A 21,625-nucleotide genomic window follows, 5' to 3' on the forward strand; every position below is an offset into this window, starting at 1 on the left:
GACAGTGACACAATTTTCGCGAGTTGGGCTCTGCATGCCACCACATTGGATTTGAAATGAAATCTCTACAACAGAATTCAAGTGCAGATTGTAACGTTTAATTTGAAAGTTTGAACAAAACTATCTGATAGAAATTGTAGGAATTGTACACATTTCTTTACAAACACTCCACATTTTAGGAGGTCAAAAGTAATTGGACAAATAAACCAAACCCAAACAAAATATTTTTATTTTCAATATTTTGTTGCGAATCCTTTGGAGGCAATCACTGCCTTAAGTCTGGAACCCATGGACATCACCAAACGCTGGGTTTCCTCCTTCTTAATGCTTTTCCAGGCCTTTACAGCCGCAGCCTTCAGGTCTTGCTTGTTTGTGGGTTTGAGCAAGTGAAATGCATGCTCAATTGGGTTAAGATCTGGTGATTGACTTGGCCATTGCAGAATGTTACACTTTTTTGCACTCACGAACTCCTGGGTAGCTTTGGCTGTATGCTTGGGGTCATTGTCCATCTGTACTATGAAGCGCCGTCCGATCAACTTTGCGGCATTTGGCTGAATCTGGGCTGAAGGTATATCCCGGTACACTTCAGAATTCATCCGGCTACTCTTGTCTGCTGTTATGTCATCAATAAACACAAGTGACCCAGTGCCATTGAAAGCCATGCATGGCCATGCCATCACATTGCCTCCACCATGTTTTACAGAGGATGTGGTGTGCCTTGGATCATGTGCCGTTCCCTTTCTTCTCCAAACTTTTTTCTTCCCATCATTCTGGTACAGGTTGATCTTTGTCTCATCTGTCCATAGAATACTTTTCCAGAACTGAGCTGGCTTCATGAGGTGTTTTTCAGCAAATTTAACTCTGGCCTGTCTATTTTTGGAATTGATGAATGGTTTGCATCTAGATGTGAACCCTTTGTATTTAATTTCATGGAGTCTTCTCTTTACTGTTGACTTAGAGACAGATACACCTACTTCACTGAGAGTGTTCTGGACTTCAGTTGATGTTGTGAACGGGTTCTTCTTCACCAAAGAAAGTATGCGGCGATCATCCACCACTGTTGTCATCCGTGGACGCCCAGGCCTTTTTGAGTTCCCAAGCTCACCAGTCAATTCCTTTTTTCTCAGAATGTACCCGACTGTTGATTTTGCTACTCCAAGCATGTCTGCTATCTCTCTGATGGATTTTTTCTTTGTTTTCAGCCTCAGGATGTTCTGCTTCACCTCAATTGAGAGTTCCTTAGACCGCATGTTGTCTGGTCACAGCAACAGCTTCCAAATGCAAAACCACACACCTGTAATCAACCCCAGACCTTTTAACTACTTCATTGATTACAGGTTAACGAGGGAGACGCCTTCAGAGTTAATTGCAGCCCTTAGAGTCCCTTGTCCAATTACTTTTGGTCCCTTGAAAAAGAGGAGGCTATGCATTACAGAGCTATGATTCCTAAACCCTTTCTCCGATTTGGATGTGAAAACTCTCATATTGCAGCTGGAAGTGTGCACTTTCAGCCCATATTATATATATAATTGTATTTCTGAACATGTTTTTGTAAACAGCTAAAATAACAAAACTTGTGTCACTGTCCAAATATTTCTGGACCTAACTGTATATCATTTGGAAGCTTCTAGAGATTACACCATGTGACATGCGTCCAGCAGTAATTTCCCTATATGGTTTGGACAGTTGTCATATAACACACGATGGAGGGGGCTACTTCTGCTCCTGCACGTCGTCAGCTGTCCCAGAATGCTTCCAGGCTACAAGATGAACACATGCTGAGAAGCTACGGTATATCACCCCTGCCTTGCCATTCAGAATCCAAGGATAGATGGATGAAGATTTTCTATTGATCAGTATGGACTAATTGAACTCTTTTCCGTAAGCTAATGAAGTATATTATTTTTCCTTTCAGTAACTGATCCCTGGCAACCATTTTAAATAGATAAAATACATTTATTTTTTACATTTTTGAAGTTCTGTCTTTCATGCGTTTTTACGTATTTGAAGAAAAATATATTTAAGAGTATATTTTTAACACCGTGCGGTACTTGACTGGGATCATCCGAAAAACCTGAAAGCATTGCAGCACTTTCTTTGGTTTACCAATTTTAACTGAAAATTTATTCATAATCAATCGGGAATTGTGAAACCTCTCATTGACATGACAAAAAAGGAGTCAGATTTTTCTACATGGTCAGACTCCACCCAGCAGGTTTTTTTTCTTTAAAGAGTGTTTTTCTGCAACATCTATACTCATCCAGTCTAATGTTTCACAGCATTTTTTTGTGAAGGTTGATGCATCTGAGGTGGAGGTTGGGGCTGTGTTGTCACAGGGTCTGTCTACTGACAAATGGTACCCTTGCGCATTCTTTTCCAAGAAATTATTGTAGGCCAAGAGAAAATATGATGTTGGCAATAGAGAATTCTTGGCAATTAATTTGAATTTCAAGGAATGGTATCATTGGTTGGAGGGGGCAGTCCATCCCATTACCATAATCATATATCATAAAAACCTGTCATAATATAATAAAAATAATCATTTTTATTTCTATAGAGCCTACACATTCCACAGCACTTTACAATTCAGAAGTTTGTATACAAACAAGTAACAGTTATAGAAGATACAATAATTAAAGCAAAAATAAAGACAACCTTGCTCGTGAGTTCTTACATCTACAGTGGGTGAGGTGGAGGTGACATAAGGTTCAAGTGCTTATTTACAACCTCCAGTCTCCCAAATGTCTCAATCCTAAACAGGCAGGATGATCTTTGTTTTTTGCTAGGTTTAATTTTACGGTCACTTATAGGGATGGGCGGACCTGAACTGTAAAGTTCGGGTTCCGTACCGAACACCTGGTGTTGGTGTACACAATCCCGATCACGAGCTTTCCTGGAAAGCTCGTGTTACAGTTCAGGTCCAGTTCGGGTCCAGGGGCTGTAATAAAAAGCACATTATTAAAAAAATTATGATCATACTTACAGGTCCCGCTACGCATTCTGCAGACTCTGTCTCCCGGCCGCTTCCGCTTCCATCCGATCATTTCTGTGTCCTCCCTGTAACAACAATGACTAAAGGAAAGGACCTTCTGTGACATCATGGCTATGTGATCAGTCAGGTGTGCATGTTGTATTACCCCATTGGCTACAGATTGTTCACGTGACTATGACGTCATAAAAGGTCCTGGTGCACCGTGATGCGAGTGTCGCATTGCATCAAGGCACACAATCTCCCGACAGCAGTGAGTCAGCTGTGTTTATTTCCATACAGCTGAAATGCTCCTGTCCGGAGAGTAGGGTGATGCAATGCGAGACATAAGTGCAATCATACCCTTACTGTCAGCCTGCTTCTCGCTCTGTGCAGAGTGATATAGCAGAGCTGACATGGCTCTCTTTGCTTCTCACTCTGTATAGACACTGTCTGTGCACAGTGATGAAGCAGAATTGACATTGTTGTCCCTGTGGATTACGTCGGACTAAAGATTATTTTATAATAAAGATGGAGTCTCTAAATGTTTTTTTTGTTTTATTTCTAATAAAGATTTTATTCTCTTTGTTGTGTTTTTTTTACTGTTTCCTAAAAATTCATGGTGGCCATGTCTAATTTGGCGGGACACCATGAATTTCGGGCTTAGCACCATCTGAGAATACAAAGCCGGTATTAACCCCTTTATTACCCAGCGTGCCACCCGGCACCAGGGCCGCTGTACGAGCTGGGTAACGCTCCTGGAAATGGCGCTAAGAAACAATGAACCATTTCCAGGGGCGGCTGCGGGCTGCTTAGAATCCCAGCCCCCAGCTGTCTGGCTTTACCTAACTGGCGATCAAAATACGGCAGGAGTCCAAGCATTTTGTTTTTTGTTCAAATCAAAGTTTATTAGAATAGAAGAAGATAATCAAACAATTGCACAGCACGCAGGCTGAGGGTATATATCCCAAGCTAGCTGCTAAAACATCACAGTTCCTTGACTACACCTGCGCCACTGGCGACCAAAAATAACAAGTACAATTCGTATGTGTGTGAAATAGGAAGAACAAGTTGAAAAATAAAGAGATAAAGAAGAGGAGGTGGAAAAAGAATTTAGAGACAGTAAAGACAACAGAAACGTGGGAAAGTAAGATGAAAGGGGAAGGGTACAAAGGGTTCCCACCTGAATGGACGCACCCTCCTACATCAAAACCACATTTTCAAGGCTAACCTTCCAGGTACAGAAATAAGAGAATGGAAAATTACCTACATACCTGCCCCCCTTGAATCCATAGACCCATATCCGGTGAGTCCCTGAACATGATCCACGGGGCCCACGTAGCATCAACTTTGTCCTTGTTGCCGAGTGTCTGACCTATCAAGTTCTCCATCCTGAGGATCTCGTTGCACTCTGCTATGAATTCATCCCGTGATGGGATTCTAGTTTGCTTCCAGTATCTTGGAATTGGGTTTCTTGCAGCTGTTAAAAAATGTCTTAATAAACCTTTCCTAAATCCTGAAGCAGAAACATTCCCGAGGGACAGGAGAGCTAACTCTTTTGTGGGCTGGATCTGCCTCAAGGATAGTTTATTGAGTAACTGGAAAATGCTCTCCCAGAATGATCTCACCGGGGGGACATAACCACCAGATATGAGTGAGGGTTCCCCTCTCCTTTTGGCATCTCCAGCACACATCAGAGGCTGATGGAAAGGCAGCATGTATACTCACAGGACACCTATACCACCTAGATAGGATCTTGTAGCACCTCTCCTGTGATATCACATTCAGCAAAGTTTTACCAATAAATAGAAGGATTTTGGACCGCTCCTCAGCCGAGAATGACCTCCCTCACTCTCTCTCCCATTTCCCAAAGTACCCAGGCAAGCCGTCCCTCGCACCTCTGCATCTGAGAAACAAGTCAAACAAGGTCGAAATGGTATGGCCCGGAGGATCCTTCTCTAGGCAAAGGGTCTCAAAGGGTGTGAGTGCCCTATAGATGTCTACCCTCCTAGCCATAGACACTATAAAACTTTTCAGCTGTTCGAAGAAGAACCACATATCTTGAGATTTGTTGATATCTGAAGAGTAATTATGTAGGGGTTTGTACCTGTGTCTGAGATAAAGTCACGAATAATAGGATGGTCACTCTTCCTTTTATGGAGGTATGTTGATCTATGGAAACCCGCCTGAAAATCTGAATTACTATGGACCGGTGTCAATGGACCTGGAATGGAGGACAAGTCAAGATATTTATTACCTCGGGACATAAAATTCCGCAATTGCTTAGTGATAAAGGGTACTGTGATAGAGCTGGAGCTGGGTGGTGGTCTGGTCCAAATAACTACCTACGGATCAACATCAGATTGTGCGCTTTCGGCTTCCACCCATCTTTTTGTGTCCCCTGAGTTAAATAGATCCAGAACGCACGTCCCTAGAGAGGTGTAGCTATACAAAAGGAGATTAGGGAGTCCAGTTCCTCCCATATCACTTGATCTACTCAATATTTTGTGGGAAATACGTGGGCGTTTATGTGACCAGACAAATTTGGTTATGCTAGATTTCAGACGTGAAAAAAAAGAGGCCGGCAATACTAAGGGGATGGTTTGGAAGTAATAAAGCAGCTTCGGTAACAGGTCCATTTTGATCGCATTTATCCTCCCAAACCATGAAAGCTGGAGTATGTTCCAGTTATTGAGGTCTAATTCTAATTTCCTGGAAATGTGGTGGTGATTTGATTTAAAGAGGTCAAGGGGATCTGCCGTCAGTTTAATTCCTAGGTATGTCAACGAATCCACCTGCCATTTGAAGGGGAGAGAGGCTTTCAGCTGAGTCACCAGCATTGGAGGAAGAGATACATTCAGTATTTCGGATTTATGAGTATTTACGAGGTAACGTACAGGAGCAGATCATCTGCTAATGAAGCTAATTTATGGTCCTGTTTGTGAAATGTAACCCCTTTAATTGATATATTGCTCCTCAATGCCACCGCCAGATGTTCCATGGTCAGAATATATAATAATGGGGAAAGGAGGCACCGTTGTCTTGTTCCATTACATATTGTAAAGGAATCTGAGAGGGAGCCATTTATTTTGATTCGTGCTGTGGGCGAAGAGTAGAGTGCTGTAACTCTGTTCATCATGTGCTCTCCCAACCCTATGTTTTTAAGGACCTGAAACATGAAACCCCAGTGCACCCTGTCAAACGCCTTCTCTGCATCTACCGACATGATGCACATGGGGATCCTGTGACGTCTTGCGCCGTCAATCAGGGAGATGGTCCTCAGGGTGTTGTCCCTGGCTTCTCTTCTGGGCACGAAACCCACCTGGTCTGGATTTACCAGTCTGGGAAGAAAATCTCGTAACCTATTTGATATCATTTTAGAATAAAGCTTGATATCTAGATTTATGAGCGAGATCGGTCTATAGTTGCAACAAAGAGATGAGTCCTTCCCTGGTTTGGGTATAACTGTGATGTGGGCCATCAACGCCTGGGGAGGGAACGCACCCCCTGCAGATATATATCTACAGACCGATAGGGGCAGTGGATTTAGAAGTTCTGAAAATTGTTTATAGAAACTCGCTGAGAACCCGTCTGGACTTGGTCTTTTCCCTGACTTCAAATCTGAGACTACCGCGTTGACCTCCTCCAGGGAGAAGTCCTCTTCCAGCTCCAGTAAGGTATCATTTGAGATGGAAGGGAGATTATGGCATTTCAGGTAAGCTTTAACATCATCTTGAGTCCCATATGTCGCTATGTGTCCCAATTGTCCCCTAATATCATAAAGCGCCTTGTAGTATGTGCGGAAGCCTGCTAAAATTTCCAGGTTGCTATGCAAATGACCACCACTTCCTGGGTCTTTTATGAAATGGATGTAAGTATTCATGGAACGGGGATGGAGGGCCATTGCAAGAAGCTTCCCACTTCTATTGCCCAGTTGATAAAAGCGGCTTTTGAGACGTTCTCTTAAGCCCCTGGATTTCTGGTCTAATACCTCTAGTAATTTATGTCTGCTTGTAGAGAGTTGTGCGTAGGTTGTGAGAGATGAGTCCCGTTTGTGTTTGGTTTCTAGTGAGGCAATCTGGTTAGATAACTGCGTTATTTCAATGGCTCTTTCTTTTTTCAGGCGGGTACCATGTGAGATCAAAATGCCCCTTAATACACATTTCAGTGATTCCCACTGGATTGCAGGAGAAGTGGTATCACATTCATGATCTCTAATAAAGTTATGAATTGACTGGGTAAGGTCCGCTTTGCATAACTGATCCTGTAATAGGTTTTCATTCAGTCGCCAGGTGAAATTTGATTTGACACGAGGCCCTAACTGAATCGATAAGTAAATGGGAGCGTGGTCTGACCATAGTATATTACCTATGGTCGCTTCTACTGTCATGTCTAGGAGGGCATGAGACATGTGGAAGGAGTCAATTCTGCTATAGACAGAATGGACCGAGGAATAGAAGCTGTAATCTTTGGTGTCCGGATGAAGAATCCTCCATATGTCCACCAATCTCAGACCATGCATGTGCTTTTTGACCCTTTGTATGACTGAGGCCGGATAGGACAACTTACCCGAGGACACATCGAGGGCCGGGTTCATTGGCAGATTAAGATCGCCTCCTAATATCACCGGAGAGGAGTCCGCAAAATCTTCCAGAATTTTCCTCCCGTCTGCACAGAATCTGTCCTGCCCCTGGTTAGGAAAGTACATGTTAGCAATAACAAAGATATTGGTTTTCCAAGAAAGCTTTAAGAAAATATATCTTCCCTTGGGGTCGATACATGAGTCTAACACCTCTGGTATGAAAAACCTATGAAACGCCACGGAAACCCCCTTAGACTTAGCATCAGGATTCGAGCTATGGTGCTAAATCGGGTAGTAAGCCGAGACACACTTAGGAATTGCATCTGACCTAAAGTGAGTTTCCTGAAGCATCAAGATGGCCACCCGTTGCTTATGACAGGAATATGTTACCTGTTTTCTTTTTTCAGGGACATTCAAACCTTTAACGTTGAAGGAGCAAAACTTGACACTATCCATAATGCAGGTCAGCTGGAAGCATGATGTGGTATCTGGGGGCTGGTCCAGTCAGGTGAGAGGGGAGGATAGAGAAGAAAGAAAGACAGAGAAAGGAAAGAGCAAGGTTTAGGTCAAGGGACCTAAAAGGTGGGTAAGGAACCCTAGTATTAAGTGGTGCAAAATTTCCATGGCTATGCATTGCCATTTGCACTAAGGGGGGTTAGAGGAAGCCAAGAACGGCAGCGAGTCCGTCCCTTACCCCCCGCCTCTAATACAATATGATATATCATTATAAAGCATACTAACTATATGCTCCCGCTAAACTTTATCATCTAAAGAAAAGTAAGCATCATAACAGGCTATTACTCTAGGCATTGACCCCAATCAGCATTCCCGGTAGGTAAGCAAAGTGTTCAGATCAGGGACAAGATTCTAGTAATTGTAAAAAACAAGAAAATCACATGGGTCTCCCGGGCTTATTTCTCAAAAGGCCCAGATCTTCGCCTCTAGACGGTCCAGCCCCACAGGGTCCGGTCAGTAAAGGCTAGGGGAAGACACTCCCAACCAGGTCCACCAGGTGGAGGGTCCAAGTGGATCTATAACACAAACAGTTTACTGCTTCCTCCTATGAAGTTTAAGTAGTACTTGACCCAATGTCAGAACCTCTGATAACACCTGTGAAATAACAAAATGCTAGTCTGGAAAGAAGCAATATTAGGTGACAGGAGAAAGACTTTCAACAAATCACAGTAACTTGCAACAATGCCGTTGGTGCAGTTCCATGGAAAGGCCCTCCCCTGTGGCTCCAGGGATAAATGGCTATCATGCCGGAAGGGCCCATGAAGGTTATCTCCAGTAGGAAACAGGGGTGCTACACAGGACCGCTATCCTGTCGGATTTTTCTTGTCAGGACCTCTTTGTCTCCCATGGCGATGGACTGGCTGCCATACTGGGGGTTCCACAGGGAGTTGGGGGCCTGAGGGCCAATATGGCAGTGCCACCATTCTGTGCCATGGCCTCCAGTTCAGGCGTGCCAATACTTTTAGGGATGCCACAGATACGGACATTATTTCGCCGATTGCGGTTCTCTAAGTCCTCTTGCCCTGAAGTGAGCTCATCAATCTTTGCTGAGTGGCTAAGTAATATTTTCCTTTGTAGGGACAACTCAGCAGTGATGGCTTCCTGGGACTTCTCCACCTCCTCTACCCTGTATGTGAATTCAGATTTCAGTGCCTGCAGCTCTTTCTTATAAGTATTCTCAAGCCTGCTAGCAAATCTGTCCAAATCTTTTTTTGTAGGCAAAGCCTTGATAGATTTACTTATCTCATGTAGATTAGGCAGATCTCCCTCATTGTCCTCCTTGCTGGAGAAGTCTTGCTGTGATTTCACCGGGTCTTGCTGTATCTGTGTTTGAGTTTCCATGAGGGAGGCCGACGCCATCATTGATCTAGTGTTCCTGAGGTACTCTGGCTGAGGAAATGATCCATGCTGCTCACTGTCTCCTTTATCTCACCTCCGTGTCGGGTGACTTTCCTGGATCTGCCCATAAGCAGGGAGATGTTAATGTGCTCTAATAGAGGCTAAGGGGGAAGTTCAGGACAGAGCTCCCAGCATGTGCAACTCACTCGGCCATCAGCAAGCCACGCCCCCCCGCATTTTGTTTTTTATTTATTTTTTTAAATAAAAAAAATTAATGTGCTTTCCTTTATTTTGATCGCCAGCCAAGGTAAATCAGGCAGATGGGGCTGGCAGCCCGTAGCCATCTGCTTTATCTCCGCTGAGAATTAAAAGTACCGCGGAGCGCTATGTCATTTTTTTTAATGATTTATTTATTTTTACATGATTTATTTATTTACTTTTTAGTTATTTAAAAAAATAATTAAAAAAAAAATGTGATGGCTCCCACTGTATTTTCTATTGCTAGCTAAGGTAATCCAAGCAGCTACTGGCTGATAACCCCCACTGCTTGGTGTTACCTTCACTGGCAATGGAAAATCCAAGGAAGCCCTATTTTTTTTAAGTTTATTGCAAAAAAACTAAAAAAAAAATAACAAGGGCTTTGCCATATTTTTGTATGCTAGCCAGGTACAGCAGGCATAGGTATGGGCTGCCCCCAACCCCCAGCTGCCTATTTGTACACGGATGGGAACCAAAAATATAGGGAACCCCTTTTTAAATTATTTCATGAATTTCATGAAATATTTAAAAAAAAATGAAGTGGGCTTTGCCCAATTTTTGTGTCTAACCAGGTGCAACTAGGCAGCTGGGGATTGGAATCCTCAGCGCAGGGTGATCCAAGCTTTCTGGGCCCCCCCCATTGCGAATTGCAGTCTGCAGACACCCCAGAAAATGGCGCTTTCATAGAGGCGCCATTTTCTGACACTGTATCCAACTCTTCAGTGGCCCTGGTGCCAGGTGGCACGCCTGGTAATAAGGGGTTAATACCAGCTTTGTTTTACCAGCTGGTATTAAGCCCGAGATTCTTAATGTGAGGCCAAGTTTGACCTGGCCATTAAGAATCTCCAATGAAGGGTTAAAAAAGACACCGCACAGAGAAAGAACACTATTAGAAATAAATACACAGACACACTTAGGGACTCCATCTTTATTACTCCCTCTCAGCCCTCCATGATCCTGGTCTTGTCTTCTTCAACCGATCTACAGTTAGGTCCAGAAATATTTGGACAGTGACACAAGTTTTGTTATTTTAGCTGTTTAGAAAAACATGTTCAGAAATACAATTATATATATAATATGGGCTGAAAGTGCACACTCCCAGCTGCAATATGAGAGTTTTCACATCCAAATCGGAGAAAGGGTTTAGGAATCATAGCTCTGTAATGCATAGCCTCCTCTTTTTCAAGGGACCAAAAGTAATTGGACAAGGGACTCTAAGGGCTGCAATTAACTCTGAAGGCGTCTCCCTCGTTAACCTGTAATCAATGAAGTAGTTAAAAGGTCTGGGGTTGATTACAGGTGTGTGGTTTTGCATTTGGAAGCTGTTGCTGTGACCAGACAACATGCGGTCTAAGGAACTCTCAATTGAGGTGAAGCAGAACATCCTGAGGCTGAAAAAAAAGAAAAAATCCATCAGAGAGATAGCAGACATGCTTGGAGTAGCAAAATCAACAGTCGGGTACATTCTGAGAAAAAAGGAATTGACTGGTGAGCTTGGGAACTCAAAAAGGCCTGGGCGTCCACGGATGACAACAGTGGTGGATGATCGCCGCATACTTTCTTTGGTGAAGAAGAACCCATTCTGTACCGGGATATACCTTCAGCCCAGATTCAGCCAAATGCCGCAAAGTTGATCGGACGGCGCTTCATAGTACAGATGGACAATGACCCCAAGCATACAGCCAAAGCTACCCAGGAGTTTGTGAGTGCAAAAAAGTGTAACATTCTGCAATGGCCAAGTCAATCACCAGATCTTAACCCAATTGAGCATGCATTTCACTTGCTCAAATCCAGACTTAAGACGGAAAGACCCACAAACAAGCAAGACCTGAAGGCTGCGGCTGTAAAGGCCTGGAAAAGCATTAAGAAGGAGGAAACCCAGCGTTTGGTGATGTCCATGGGTTCCAGACTTAAGGCAGTGATTGCCTCCAAAGGATTCGCAACAAAATATTGAAAATAAAAATATTTTGTTTGGGTTTGGTTTATTTGTCCAATTACTTTTGACCTCCTAAAATGTGGAGTGTTTGTAAAGAAATGTGTACAATTCCTACAATTTCTATCAGATATTTTTGTTCAAACCTTCAAATTAAACGTTACAATCTGCACTTGAATTCTGTTTAAAAACAAAAAAGTGAGCCGGAGTATGACATGGTATACATGGTACTTGTGAGACCATGGTCACACTGGCCATGAGACAAAGAGAAACCAAGGAAAAAATTGTGAAAAAATACCCTGCTGTAACTAAATAAAAGCATAGTGCATATAAACATAGGGTACTTAGTAAACACTGTTTTTGATCAAAAAAAGCATAAAGCTATCCCACCAACGCCAAGGTGTACCCAGTTGGGATAGTACCTACACTCTCTAATATTAAAACCTTACCATGGGTCTAAAATAGGCCTCAATGTGGCTAAGGGCTGAGAGTGACCGGGTCCCAACAGGACACACACAGTCAGGGGGATTCACAGAATGAAATGTCCAGCTCGCTGAGAAGGGGGCCACTCCCTGTTTGTACTGAATACAAAAAAACTACATAAAAACAAAAAAGTGAGCCGGAGTATGAGATGGTATACATGGTACTTGTGAGACCATGTTCACACTGGCCATGAGACAAAGAGAAACCAAGGAAAAAATTGTGAAAAAATACCCTGCTGTAACTAAATAAAAGCATAGTGCATATAAACATAGGGTACTTAGTAAACACTGTTTTTGATCAAAAAAAGCATAAAGCTATCCCACCAACGCCAAGGTGTACCCAGTTGGGATAGTACCTACACTCTCTAATATTAATATGTTTATATGTTTATATGGTTGGTGGGATAGCTTTATGCTTTTTTTGATCAAAAACAGTGTTTACTAAGTACCCTATGTTTATATGCACTATGCTTTTATTTAGTTACAGCAGGGTATTTTTTCACAATTTTTTCCTTGGTTTCTACTTGAATTCTGTTGTAGAGATTTCATTTCAAATCCAATGTGGTGGCATGCAGAGCCCAACTCGCGAAAATTGTGTCACTGTCCAAATATTTCTGGACCTAACTGTAGCTCTGCTACATCAGAAAGCATGGGGGAGGAAGAACGCTTCTGCTCCCCGTGCTGTCTAATCACTCAATGAGTGAGCATAGACTGCGGGTTGGTAAGCGGTGACGTCACCACTACCACCGTTACCATAGTAACCGAACGAGCGGGTTACTATAGCAATGGTGATCTCCGATCAACTGATTCCCGATGCCGCTATTCACCAGCTGTGGCATTACAGTGTGTGGCAGCCAATCCCGGCATGTGGGTTGACTCTGTAAAGAGCGCCAACATGCAGGGAGGGGGAGCATGTACCCGAGCATCTCGCTGATACTCGGCACTTGCCGAGTATACTGAGTACTGAGATGCTCAGGCGAGCACCGAGTATTGACGAGCATGCTCGCCGATCCCTATCCACTGACACTACAGGACCTTGCATGACGTCATAGCCATGTGACCAGTCTGTAACCAATGAGGTAATACAACATTCACACGTGCCTGGTCACATGGCTATGATGTCATGGAAGGTCTTTTCGTCAGTGGTGGAAGCAGAAGTGGCGGGAGACAGAGTCCGCATGACGCGTCGCAGGACCTTTAAGTATAATGACAATGTTTATCACTAACTGTATTCTTTATTTTACAGCCCCCCCCCGCCCTATCATGTAACTGTAAAGTTAAATGTAAATGTAAAGTTAAACTTTACAAAACGTTCGGTTAAGTCTCCGGAAAACAAACATCAGGGGGTTCACCCATTACTAGTCACTTACCATCCAAGGATTAAAAACATCAAGGCAGATGCTTTATTCTGGAGCTTCCATGGTGGTAGTGATCACGTGAGCCCTGTCTCCATTTTGCAGGAGGGGCTTATCATCTCAGCCTTGTGTCCAGACCTGGAGAGGGAGGTGTTGGAGGCCCAGGTGGATTCCCCGGCCTCTTGCCCTCCAGGGAGGTTGTTTGTGGCACCTAACTTGCACCGAAACGTAATTGGACAACATCACAATACTGTACTTGCGGGGAATCTGGGTAGTAAAGTAACCTTGGACCTCCGTTCTCATTGCTTTTGGTGGTTCGGGTTGCATCAGGATGTGGATGTAGACTATGTAGACAAAAAGACAGACGGCCTCCCAAAACTGCAATGTGAACAGGTGCATAACTGAATATGACATAAAATGACAAAATAGAGACAGCTGCACTCTGAAATGCTAAAGCATGAAAAGCATGAATATAAGAATATTTATATGCTATATGCATTGCTGCTAAAGGAAATCTAAGTAAAAATTGAGATATTTAGCACACAAAAAGGCCATTTTTATATCTGCCTAGTAGCCACATCACAGCACGTCACATCACTTTTACCTGGGCAGTGTTGGGCGATACAGAAAAATAGACTATCGTTTCCAAAGAGGAGAGGAGGAAAACTGAGGATCCGAGGTGTCGGCTGGGTCAAGGACTGGTGCGTGAACCCTGCCATGGATGAGCAGGTGTAGGGACTCTGGCCTACAGCCCACAAGGTATATGGACTTTTAATGGACGGTCAAGAATAATATCTGTTTTACTATTTTATAACTAGTTCTGGTCGCTGAAGACAACCAGATTTAAGTGGAGAGCATTTAATAGGTGGCCGAGCCCCAGTATTGTAAACAATGTCTATGTTTTATATGCTATGTGTAATATTATGAAATAATGTGCATTTAGTTGTAGGTTGTGTCTAATAGCTAGATTTTTTTTAGGTAAGAGAAAGGTTGTAATATATAGCAGTGTTTAGAATATATTTTATGATGAGAAATGTTGCCATCTAGTGGTCAGTTAAGGTACAAGGAAAGATAAGTTTATATATGGTTTTAGACACGGTAGGGTTAATAGTAGTGGCAGAGAGGAGAAAAGGCTATGTAGTGTATGTCCATTTTAGGTAGACGGGATAGAAGGCTTCAGGCAGGGTAGAAGGAAGGACGTGGGCCTGGGTGCGCTGGCTGGTCCTGAACCCTGAGACCAGTCTCTGTAGATACGAAGCCCATGGCTTCTCAGCAGGCTTGGTGAACCCGTCAGGCTAATAAATGAACAAGGAGTTGCAAGAGTTGAAGAGGGGACAATTCTGGAGTACCATAGACCTTTGTAAGGAGAATGCAGGGTTAGTGATGGAGAACAGAGAACTGCAGCTGCACTCACAGTGGGAGCTTATAGTGACTGAAGGAAGGCTGCCGCTGCACCCATAGTGGGAGTCTTATTGGAGAGAGAGTACCCTAGTGAGGAAGAGAGGATGCTGAATGCCATATCTGCCATCATCTGATTTGATGATTATGCAAGTAAAGAAAGTTTTGTTAAGAAAACCCTGGTGTTGAGTGATTCCTGCACAGTAGCTGCTACACATCAGGCCAGGAAGATGGACAATGACCCTGAGGAGCAAGTAAGTGCCACACACCCTACACAGGATGACATACACACACAGGGATCCCTTACCGAACAGCACGCACCGGTGCAGCCTCCTTCATAAGCAACAAAGCTACAAGAACCAGCCACTAACAGAATATCCTCACTTAACCACGACAGTATAAACAATCGGTCCAAATGTTAGCCAGAAAAGTGGGACAATTTTTTTCTCACTTGCCTTCGGTGTGCAAGGTGATTATTCTAAAAAACTAATCAATCATCACCTTAAGGCCTGCAACACACATCCGTGCCGCCGGCACGTGTTTGTCATTTTTTACACGTACCGGCGGCACGGAGACACGTTCAGCAATGCTACCCTATTGTAGCAGGCACACACACGTAAAACCACACGGAACGTGTGTCCGTGTGCGTTTGTACGTGTGTGCATTTTTCAAAGCGCTGACATGTCAGTGTTTTCTCCCGCAGCATGGGTGTCACACGGCCCGCACCCGACCGCACAAGTGTAGTGTGGATGCGGTCCCGTGTGACACGCGCCGGAGAAAACACACGTGTCAGTGAAAAAAAAACAAAACATTAACTCACCTTCTCCAGCCCTCCTGTCTCTGCTGCTGCTGCCTCTTGCTGCCAACCGCCGCTCATTAATCTCATAGAATATTCACTTCACTGCCTGGCAGCAGCAGCAGTGGGGAGACGGGAGGGCTGGAGACCGAGGATCAGCACCACGGACAGCAGCGCGGACATCAGGAAGGACCAGGTGAGTATGTTAATTACCGGTTCTACGTGTGCTATCGCGGATAGCACACGTAGAACACACATGTCCCGCACGTACCAGAGACACGTACTTAACTGCACGCAACACGCAGGGGAAATACGTGTCTCTCGGCACGTGCGTGAATTTCACGTGAATGTGGCAGAGGCCTAAAGTAAAGTTCTGGGCACAAAATGAAAATCCAGGTTTTGTCTATATTGAAGCCCACCTCCCCACCTAAAGTTTTACCTATTTAGCTTGTCCCGGTATGGAAAAAAAACTATGGTCCTGACAAATGCTAGAAGTAGTGTGTGTGCCCACACTCCAGGCAAAGGCTGAATTTTAGACTTTTACATGTGGTTTCACTATAAGTATTAGTTTGAGGTCTTCTTTTACACATACACAAATATTATCTGATCCAGAACATAGTATTTAAAACATAAAATGTTTTAGAAAGGCTTAGTTCTGACATAAATGAAGAGAAATGCTGTATATTTAGCCTTCCGCTGATCTGCTTTAGCATAATGTCCCTTTTGTGTTTCTATGAGTCCATTCTATTTATAAAGCACCTCATCACTATTGATTCCTGGCAGTAAATGACGTAAGTTCACAAAGACTCCTACTGTTTGCTACTAGGTGTATTTCTGTCCTCCGTGTCATGCTGTGTGAATTCTTTATGAGACCTGTTACTTACGTTGCTACTAACTTGTGGAAAAGTAACATGTGTAGCTAACGCTGGAGATAAATACTTTTATTTCTTTCAAAGATTTTAAAGTGTCTTTATCATTTAGATCAGGAAGGCACAAGTTAAGGCCCCTTTACACACTGAGACTTTCTAGCGATCCCACCAGCAATCCCAACCTGGCCGGGATCGCTACAAAGTCTCTGGTGAGCTGTCAAACAGGCAGACCTGGCCAACGACGCAACAGCGATCCAGACCTGCAGAACGACCTAGCTAGTCATTGGGGACCTTGTAAAGCAGCTTTTTGAAAGGGAAGTCACTAACGAAGTCGCTGTAAAGTCCCCTTTACACACTGAGACTTTGCTGCACAGCGGGAAACAAAGGACCAAAGAATGATCCTGAATAGAGTTGAGCGCGGTTCGCGGTTCGAGGTTCTCCAGTTCGAGGCTCGAGTGATTTTGGGGGCTGTTCCAGATCGAACTAGAACTCGAGCTTTTTGCAAAAGCTCGATAGTTCTAGATCCGTTCGAGAACGGTTCTAGCCGCAAAAAAAACAGCTAATTCCTAGCTGGCTTTCCGCTGTAATAGTGTAAGTCACTCTGTGACTCACACTATTATGACATTTCAGTGTATAGTGTGCGGGAACAGCGCATTCAGATCACTGCTGTTTGGATAATGGCGATCGCCATTTTTTTTTTTTTTTCCTTGTCTTCCTTCCCTAAGCGCGCGCTTGTAGTGGGGAGGGCCAGCATGTCAGCCAATCCCAGACACACACACAGCTAAGTGTACTTTTAGCCAGAGAAGCAACGGCATGTGTGATAGGATGTCCATGTCACATGTCCCTGCATTATAAAACCGGACATTTTCCTCCAGCACGCCATTATCTGCCTTCTGCGTCCTTGGTGTCAGACATCACTGGCGCAGCTCCGTCCTGAGTCCTATCGCCGATACTGCTGTATGCGCTCCATACACAGCGCTGGACAGCTTAGGGATAGCACTTTCCATCAGTCCTTTTAAGGGCTCATACCGGCAGGGTCAGAGCCATAGGTGACAGGTCCTGAAAACAGAGTTTAACAGCTACACAAGATGACAGCGTCTGTGTAGCTAAGGTCAGGGATTTCCTCGCTGCATTTCCCCATTAGGAGGGATAGAAAGGCAGGCTTCCTTTCCTCTACCCAGAGACCCACAAACCTGCCACTGTACCCTCCTGCCCTTTGCACACTCCAACTCATTGTTACTAAGCCATTATACTAGCAAACACTGAGTGAACTTAGTGGCATCCTAAACGTGGCTATTGGACTTCTGTATTGCCCCAGTAGTGCACAGATATTTGCAGCACGTCTGCCTGCATTGCACACTCCAACTCATTGTAGCTAAGCCATTATACTAGCAAACACTGAGTGAACCTAGTGGCATCCTTAACCTGGCTGTTGGACTGCTGTATTGCCCCAGTAGTGCACAGATATTTGCAGCACGTCTGCCTGCATTGCACACTTAAACTCATTGTTACTAAGCCATTATACTAGCAAACACTGATTGAACCTAGTGGCATCCTAAACGTGGCTATTGGACTTCTGTATAGTCCCACTGGTGCAAAGATATTTGCAGCACGTCTGCCTGCATTTCACACTCAAACTCATTGTTACTAAGCCATTATACTGGCAAACACTGAGTGAACCTAGTGGCATCCTTAACGTGGCTGTTGGACTGCTGTATTGCCCCAGTAGTGCACAGATATTTGCAGCAGATCTGCCTGCATTGCACACTCCAACTCATTGTAGCTAAGTCATTATACTAGCAAACACTGAGTGAACCTAGTGGCATCCTAAACGTGGCTATTGGACTTCTGTATAGTCCCACTAGTGCAAAGATATGTGCAGCACGTCTGCCTGCATTGCACACTCAAACTCATTGTTACTAAGCCATTATACTAGCAAACACTGATTGAACCTAGTGGCATCCTAAACGTGGCTATTGGACTTCTGTATAGTCCCACTAGTGCAAAGATATTTGCAGCACCTCTGCCTGCATTGCACACTCAAACTCATTGTTACTAAGCCATTATACTAGCAAACACTGAGTGAACTTAGTGGCATCCTAAACGTGGCTATTGGACTTCTGTATTGCCCCAGTAGTGCACAGATATTTGCAGCACGTCTGCCTGCATTGCACACTCAAACTCATTGTAGCTAAGCCATTATACTAGCAAACACTGAGTGAACCTAGTGGCATCCTAAACTTGGCTATTGGACTTCTGTATAGTCCCACTAGTGCAAAGATATTTGCAGCACCTCTGCCTGCATTGCACACTCAAACTCATTGTTACTAAGCTATTATACTAGCAAACACTGAGTGAACCTAGTGGCATCCTAAATGTGGCTATTGGACTTCTGTATTGCCCCACTAGTGCAAAGATATTTGCAGCACCTCTGCCTGCATTGCACACTCAAACTCATTGTTACTAAGCCATTATACTAGCAAACACTGAGTGAACCTAGTGGCATCCTTAACGTGGCTGTTGGACTGCTTTATTACCCCAGTAGTGCACAGATATTTACAGCACGTCTGCCTGCATTGCACACTCAAACTCATTGTTACTTACTGAGACGTTATAATACCAAAAATTGAGTAAACTTAGTGGCATACAAGAAGGAGCTGTTGTATTCCATTAGTGCCCCACTGGTGCCAAGCTATTTCTAGCACCTGTGCATGACACCCTCCTGCTCTGTTTTTAATAAGCTATAATGATAGCAAAAAATACTGCCATTTAGTGGCATCATAGAACTGGCTGTTGTATTCCATTAGTGCCCCACTGGTGCCAAGCTATTTCTAGCACCTGTGCATGACACCCTCCTGCTCTGTTTTTAATAAGCTATAATGATAGCAAAAATACTGCCATTTAGTGGCATCATAGAACTGTCTGTTGTATTCCATTAGTGCCCCACTGGTGCCAAGCTATTTCTAGCACCTGTGCATGACACCCTCCTGCTCTGTTTTTAATAAGCTATAATGATAGCAAAAAATACTGCCATTTAGTGGCATCAAAGAAATGGCTGTTGGATTCCATTAGTGCCCCACTAGTGCCAAGCTATTTCTAGCACCTGTGCATGACACCCTCCTGCTGCAAAAAATACTGCAACTTAGTGGCATACAAAAAGTGGCTGTTGGACTCCTTTATTGTGCCACTTGTGCCAAGCAATCTCAAGCACCTCTGCATTCTACCCTCATGCACATTTTGCTATGCTAATTTTATAGCAAACTCAGGGAATTCCTTGCTGCATTTGATCATTAGGAGGGATAGAAAGTGAGGCTTCTTTTACTGTCCTGGTACTCACAGAACACGGCCACTGTACCCATCTGTCCACTTTTGCCACGCTATTTAATTTGCCCAAAGAGCTGACTCTTTTTCTGCCATACTAAAATTGTTTGGAATACTAAGTTAGTGTTCCTTTGCTGCCAAGCAAGGTACCACACATGTGCATTCTACACTCCTTTCAATTTCTGGAATGCAATTATTAACTTCAGGTAGTCCAGCCAATCTGTTACGAAGGTGCAGGCGTGGATATAATGTAGCCTGCATCCAATGGTGGCTCTTTCGATGTCTGACAGCTCAACAATACCTTCTGTTTCCACTTCCAAAACAAGTGATGACCTGCCAATCACACTCCCTGTTGCGGGTAAAGGAGTGGAAGTTCAGTGTGAAAAACCATGTGTGACTGCTGTCCCCACAGTCACAGATGATGAAGAGCACGCAGATGCACTTGATGGGGCAGGCGGTGGTTGCACAGGCACACTAGGCCGCATTGTAGCACAGTGAAATTCACATTGCGACTTATGCTTCATTTTAAGTCGTGTACAGGGTGGGCTCCCCAGTATGCAGCAAAATCAGGCAACAGAAAAAGGACTCTAGGCAGTTGGGTTGATAAATGATTGCTTAACTTTACCAAAACAAAAATAAGAACCATGCATACAATTTAAATAATTGAACAATCTATTCTGTTGCCTACTACCTGCTAATCCCTCTGTGTAGCAGTAATTGTGTGTTTGTGCGTGTGTGTGTGTGTGTGCGAACACGACTTACCAGTGGCGCATCACAAGAGCTTCCAAGTTATCTACCTAAACATAGACAAAACACATTACCCCCCCTGAATACCCTTGTTAGCTGAAGCCTCACAGATAATGCAGATGATAACAGTGTGAATGCAAACCACACAGCTCTGCAACACAGTCATGGAAATCTTGAAAAGCAACAGTCAATGCAAACATGTGTTGCTGTCCCTCTATGATTTAAACTGTACGTGACAATTTGACAGTGCAGAGGCAGCAAGTCTTATTGTCTATATAGTCGGCCTACCCAGAACAGTTATGTGTTTTGCTAATAAAACAAAGTGTTGCGTGCCCGCATTATTGTCTGGGCACAGCCTACCGTACCCGGGTACTCTGATGTCCAGTTGCCAGAAATACAGACTTTACGCTCCTCTCACGGTAAACAGTATAGACAGCACTGTAAGAATGTTGGTCTGTGGCACAGGATGCTGCTCACTGGCATTATGGGGCTCATCATCAAAGTACAACATGACTCCCCTCACAATTGAACGAAGTGTTTCCGCGGTGGCTCCTTGCTGTAACACACACCTTTAGCTTTTCCTTCTGTTCATAGACAGCATCTCCAAGTCCACACCCGAAGAGCAATTTGATATTGCTATAGTGACCAAACAAAGGCAGATCCAAAATAACAGCAGCCCCTTGTGTGTAGTCTGCAACAATGCATGCAATGGCAAATAAGCATCTTGCATTGACAGTGGCTAAAGCTGAGCAATACACCTTCACGCTATCAATTCATATCCATGTGACACTTCATGGAGGAACTACTAAAAGGTGTGAGTTTTTGCCTTCTACTTACAGATTGTTGACAAATCTTACAGATTCCATGACTTGGGTGATCCTTTGCGATGTCCAAAAATTCACAGGCTAGGCAAGGCTTACAGCCCATGCGACCTGCATAGCCAACACGACTTCTGCTCAGAGTCAAAGTTGTGGTCCAGGATTCAGTTGTCGACGTGCTTCCAGTACTTTGTCTCTGGCCAGGAAGACGCAACGTAACCTCGTCGTCAGTAGCATCCTCCTC

Source organism: Anomaloglossus baeobatrachus, chromosome 8, assembly GCF_048569485.1.
Source record: "Anomaloglossus baeobatrachus isolate aAnoBae1 chromosome 8, aAnoBae1.hap1, whole genome shotgun sequence".
NCBI lineage: Eukaryota > Metazoa > Chordata > Amphibia > Anura > Aromobatidae > Anomaloglossus > Anomaloglossus baeobatrachus.